Source organism: Pongo pygmaeus, chromosome 22 (genome assembly GCF_028885625.2).
Source record: "Pongo pygmaeus isolate AG05252 chromosome 22, NHGRI_mPonPyg2-v2.0_pri, whole genome shotgun sequence".
In the NCBI taxonomy this organism is placed as follows: Eukaryota; Metazoa; Chordata; class Mammalia; order Primates; family Hominidae; genus Pongo; species Pongo pygmaeus.
The window spans coordinates 9,079,079-9,084,441 of record NC_072395.2 but is presented as its reverse complement, the minus strand read 5'-3'; the positions used below and the strand labels follow the sequence as shown (position 1 = coordinate 9,084,441).

General features: G+C 56.6%; 1 pseudogene; it reads right to left on the bottom strand.

Moving 5' to 3' along the window:
* Positions 1-1,186: 1,186 nt before the first annotated feature.
* On the bottom strand, positions 1,187-4,156 carry LOC129027114 (disks large-associated protein 4-like; annotated as a pseudogene).
* Between the last annotated feature and the right edge of the window lie 1,207 nt (positions 4,157-5,363).

Genomic DNA, 5,363 nt, shown 5'->3' with positions numbered 1-5,363 from the left:
GACACCTGCGGCATCACCTCTGAGGATGTGGCTTTTCCCTAGTAAGGGCAACTATTGAACCTGTCCTCTGACCATCTCCCGGGGGTCTTTCCAAGTCACATGGGAAATGGGCCCAATACTTGATGGAGGATGCAGCCCAGAGTCACCCTGTGCCCTCGGCTGTCAGGTGGCGTGGCACGGCCTTTCCAACAACAAACATCCTTAGGTAACAAACAGGTTGAGAATCATATCAGGAAAGAAGAAGAGGCGCCGTGGTGGTACCGTGTTGTAAACAGAGTGTGCAAATAGGAATTCTTCAGCCTTGGATTAAAGAAGAAGCACACAAACCTCTCAGGAGGAAACGATGACAAACCTAGAAGGGGCAGAGGGCAGGGACGGGAGCAGCCCTAGGGGAACCAGCTGAGCCGGCCATGGGCCTAGGAGGATGCCAGCTCTGCATCCCCCGAGGGTGCGGGTCCAGGAAACAACCCCTTGATCCTGAGGGGCCGGACAGGGTGTGAGCAGCATGGAGCCCCTGGAAAGGCAGGGTCCTGCCTGGGGCCACAGACACCAGGGGTATAGGGCCTTGCACCTCGGAGACTGCTGTGGGCCCCCAAGCAAGAGTGTGGAAACCTACCAGAGGCCTGCAGGAGCCAGTACCAACCAGCATCTACCACCAGCCAGAAAGACACCGGAGCCCAGGGTTCAAGAAAGGCAGCCCTGAAAGAGAAGGTCAGCCATCAGAGCAGCAAAGATCCCAGGAGGAAAAACGTCACAGCTGACAAAGGGCCTTTCAGGGGACATGGGCCTGATACTAAGGTTGAAGGGGAAGATGTTTTACTTAAAACAAAATAAACAGTGGGATATCGGGAAAATGAAGGAACCCCATCACTGCTGTGGAAGCATGATTACTATCACACTGGATCCTCAGTTAGTGAGAAAATGGAGCCGAGAATCTCTCCCAAAATGTCACACCAGTTTACAGACAGAGGGGACGTACAACAAAAAATCAGAATTGTAAAGAGGAAAACTTCAGGGTAGACAGAGGCGATCCCTGGAGAAAGGCAGGCTTGGTGTTCATAACAGAATACCTGAAAGTCCCAGACGATCTATTTACAAATCATTTTTTATTTTTTATTTTTCCATTCACACTTGGTTTTTGTGTTTTTTAATGATTTAAAATCGTTTTCTTTCCTCCTGCATGGTCTCAGAGCCTGGTCTGGGCTTCCAGGACATAAATCTTGATGCTTTCCATGCTCTCGGTGGCTGAGTTCTGCCTCACAGAAGCTGCCCACTTGGCCACCGGGAGTCTCTTGTGGGACTCATGGTGCTGCTTGTCGCTGGCATCTGAGGCCTTGTCACGGCTCACTGCCGGCTTGGATTTGTGGCTTCTTCGGGACCGGAGGGGGTGGTTTCTTCTCTTCCTTCCTCTTCTCGGGGGTCTCCACCAGCTGCCAGCTGTTGGCCTTGAGGTGGTAGAGTTCATCGAACTTCATGCTGATGTCCTTGATGGACAGCTGTAGCAGGTCCCAGAACCCTGCCAGGTCCCGGGCTATGGGGCATGGGTTGGCATCAGGGTTCAAGTGTTGCTCACAGAGGCCAAGGAACTGCTGGAATTTCTGGGATATTGGTAGCTGGGCACTACCCACAGCACTGAGGACTTTTCCTAAGACTTCAGAGAGGTTGTACTCTTTGGTCTCCTTGTCCATCTGGCAGCACCAGCCTTCCAGCTGCTCCATTTCTGCCTGCAGTAGCTTTAGGAACCAGTAGCCGTCTCGGTGGCAGGTCCGTGGCTGTGCCGGCTCTGCTGGGGAGCTGGAAGAAGTCTCGAGCTGGGGTCTGGTGGGTGCAGCGAGGACACCTCCAGGGCAGGGTCACTGTTGTCTCCATAGGAGAGGCTGTGCTTGATCTGGGCAATCTTGGGGGCCCGTGAAGGACCAGCATCGATGCTGATGGAGTTGGGGTGAAGGGTACAGTCCGGAAGGCTCCTCTCAGATGATTTATAGCTTGAGTAATTGGCATCCTGGGTATCTGAGTCCGTGTCCTGTTGGGAGGACATACTGTGAGAGGGGACGCTGCTTTGCCAGTCGTCCTCTACCTGAACCCCGAAGGACTGGAATTTGGTAGTGAGACTGGGCTCCTCTTTTGGCACTGGCTGAATGCAGTCAACTTGTATTCCTATTGATGACAGTTTCCTTTTGGGGGTGGCCTCGGGGTGGGACTCAGAGCTGGTCAGCGTCCCTTATTCACTTTTCCGAGCTGCATGTTTTGGGGGTGGCTCTGGGGCCTCAGGGGCTGGGGCGACTCCACCCCGTGTCATGCTGGGCAGTCGGGTACCACTGTCCAGGCTGTCTGATGAGTTGCTCAGGCCCAACTGGCTAGTCACCTCGCTCTTGTGGTCCTGGCTGTCCAGGAAGGTATCCTGGGCAGACTCAGTACCTCTCTGGACTGTGACTGAGATGAACGGCTTTGAAGTGGTGCATGGAGGGACTGGTGGCAGGGTCTTCTTATACGCCACTAGGCATGATGAACTCGGAAGGTTGTGACTATTGCTGAGGCTGCTGGTACTGGGTGGTGGGGAGAGGGACTGCAGGGAGACACTGTCCTCCTCCTGTGAGCAGCCTGCCTGGATGGCACGCAGGTAGCTGGGGCTGTGGGAGCGGAAGCAGCTGGGCAGTGGCAAATCAAGCATCTCCGCCGCTGTGGACTCCGCTTCGCTGCAGGCTGACTCGCAGGCCGCCTCATCCTGTTCACTCGGCTCTGCCTCCCGTACCTGCCGCTCATGGCCAAACAACTGGAGGATCAGGGAGGCCTGTCTAAAATCTGACTGATGCAGCTGGAGTCGTTGAGGCTGTCACTGATGGGCATGTAGTCCTCTTCCCAGCCCAGACACTTGGAGGGCAGCAGCATGTCCACTGAATCCAGGCGGTCCAGACTCCTGTGGGGGTTGCTCTGCTCTCCCAGTGACGGCTGCGTGGCTCTCAGATAGCTCTGGCGCCACGCTGCAGTCTTGGGTGAGGGCTCGGGGCTGCGGCCGGACTCGTCGCTGTCCTTGTCACCCATGGCCTTGATGTAGCTGCTGCTGCGCATGAGCCGGAACGGGCTGGGGCCGTCGGCTGCGGCATCCGTCTCGCATGGGGACAGCATCGTGGTGCTGCACTCGCCACCACCAGGCACCTGCGGGTAATGGTAGGCTAGACCCTGGTGGCAGGATTTGGGCTTGAGCACGCTCTTATCAAATGTGGCCGAGGTCTTCTGGCAGACCTCGTGGGCGTGGCTGAGGGTCAGAGTGAACCAGGAGCCCCGTTTGACGTAGTTGGTTTCAGTGCCCACCCCAAGGCTGGGGCAGGTGGCTGGGGGTGCAGGCGGGGGTGGTGGGACCGTTAGCTGGGTGGTGTTTTCTTGGTGGCTTTGAGCATGTGCCCACTGAGGGTGTTGTAGGCATGCATGAAGTAGAGTGGCTGGCTGCGTTCTGCCTGGCGGCCTAGTGTCATTAGCCCGGAGGCTGGGCCACTGCTGCGGAAGGTGCCGGCCTCGCCATCCAAGTTGTCATCGGCGCTCCACCAGCCTGAGATGTTGGAGCGGCTGCGCCCTTTGGGCTCCCCAACCTTGGCCCGCTCCTTGCTTTTGGCCCTCTGGCCCTTGCCAGTCCTCCATGTCACCCTTCTTGCTGCCATTGCCACCGACCTTGCCCACTGTGCCATCCAGTAAGGGTGGCTTGGTGAAGAAAAGCTGCTGGACTGAGTGGACCAGGTGGCGGATGCAGCCAGGGCTCTCGCCACGGGCCTTGGTCTCACCATGGGGGAATTGGAGGGTGCTGAAGCCACTACAGTGGATGGGCAGCTGCTTCTCAAACTGGACCAGGAGGTTGGTGGGCAGCCGGTTGATCTTGGTGGCCTGGGCATGGCTGGGGAAGGGGCTCTCCTCTGGCACCTCGAAGTGGGAGTTGTCGTGGATGTAGAGAAAGGTGCTGCTGGGCGGGGGCAGCTGGTTGTTGTGGGGAAAGAGGCCATCCCCCAGCAGGGTGTCCTGCCCAGGGAAGCGGGCCTTGCCAGCAATGGCGTCCGTGGGCGACAGCAGGTAGGAGTTGTGGTCAGTCCCTGCAAACGGGCTCGTGGGGTGGGTCTAGGCTGTCCCTAGAGAGGTGGTGGGTGCGGCTGTCACCGAGACCTTTCATGACCCCAGGCCGAGGGCAGGAGCCGTCACCCTAGCAGGGCCCCCGGGTCGCCTCCCCCGGGAGGCAGCCACCCTGCGCCGGGCGCCTCTGCAGCCTCAAGCCCGCTCAGCAGCTCCACTGTGCCGCCGCCTCTGGGGTCCGCTCACAGGTCCCCGCACCTGGCCCTGGCCCACGGGCACCCCATGTATCTCCTCCGGCCGGCGCGGCACACCTGAAAATCCTTTTGAATGTACAGTTGAGTAATGGCTAAAAGAAAATGACTTTTCCACACGCACAACACTTCTGACACCAATTGTGGGGTTTTCATCCAAGCAATTTCTCAGTTCTCTTGGACACAGACTTGGTGTCGAAAGTTTAACTTGATTCTGACACTAACTGCCCAGAGCCAGCACCGACCCAGCAGGCGAAGGGTCCAGTGCCACAGACTGCCTGCCTCAGACACCAGCGGCGGGGGATGCACTCCCGTTCGCAAATCAAATCGGGTCCTCTTGCCTGGCGCAGTAAGACAAACGTCCACGCTGAGGTTTTGCAGTGGAGAAAGGAGGATGTTTATTCGCAGGGCACCAAGCAAGGAGAATCGGGCAGCTCTTGCTAAGACCCGAGCTCCTCAGTGGCCTACAGGTAACGATTTTAAAGGTGGGAGGAAGAGATTGCTGGTAAAGTCACAAACCAATACTTGGAAGCTAACCATAGGTTTCACCTTAAAAAAAATAAAGAGATATCTTGAAGTGAGACCCATAGGTCATAAGTGGATTCAAAGATTCTCTGATTTGCAGGAGAAGCTGTATCCAAAACTCTAGGGTCAGCAGAAACCAATGCCAAGTTCTAGACTGTGGGGGTCTCCTCCTTCAGGTTCCTTGGGAAGAAATTTAGAACCAAAGGCAGGTTGAGTTCACTCCCCGGTTCTGGTTATCGGGGGTCTGCGTGCCGGTGGATTTAGACCCGGGTGGTGAGGTTCTGGGCTTCTGGAGAACAGTTCAGGGATGTGGGGCAGGGTTATCTTTAGTTTCTAGAGGGAGCCGGATGTTGTTCTGAGCTATTGTTACCTCCTTGCCTACCTGGATGCTTGTTTGGTTTTCAAGACCAGCTTGGTGCCTGTAATTTTCCTTGAATGAACTCGAGATTCTCCTTTATTTCCATGTTTGGGGTGGCCTGGCAGGTCCCTAGGAGGGGTCCCAGCTCCATCTCACCCTAACGTCTGTCTGAC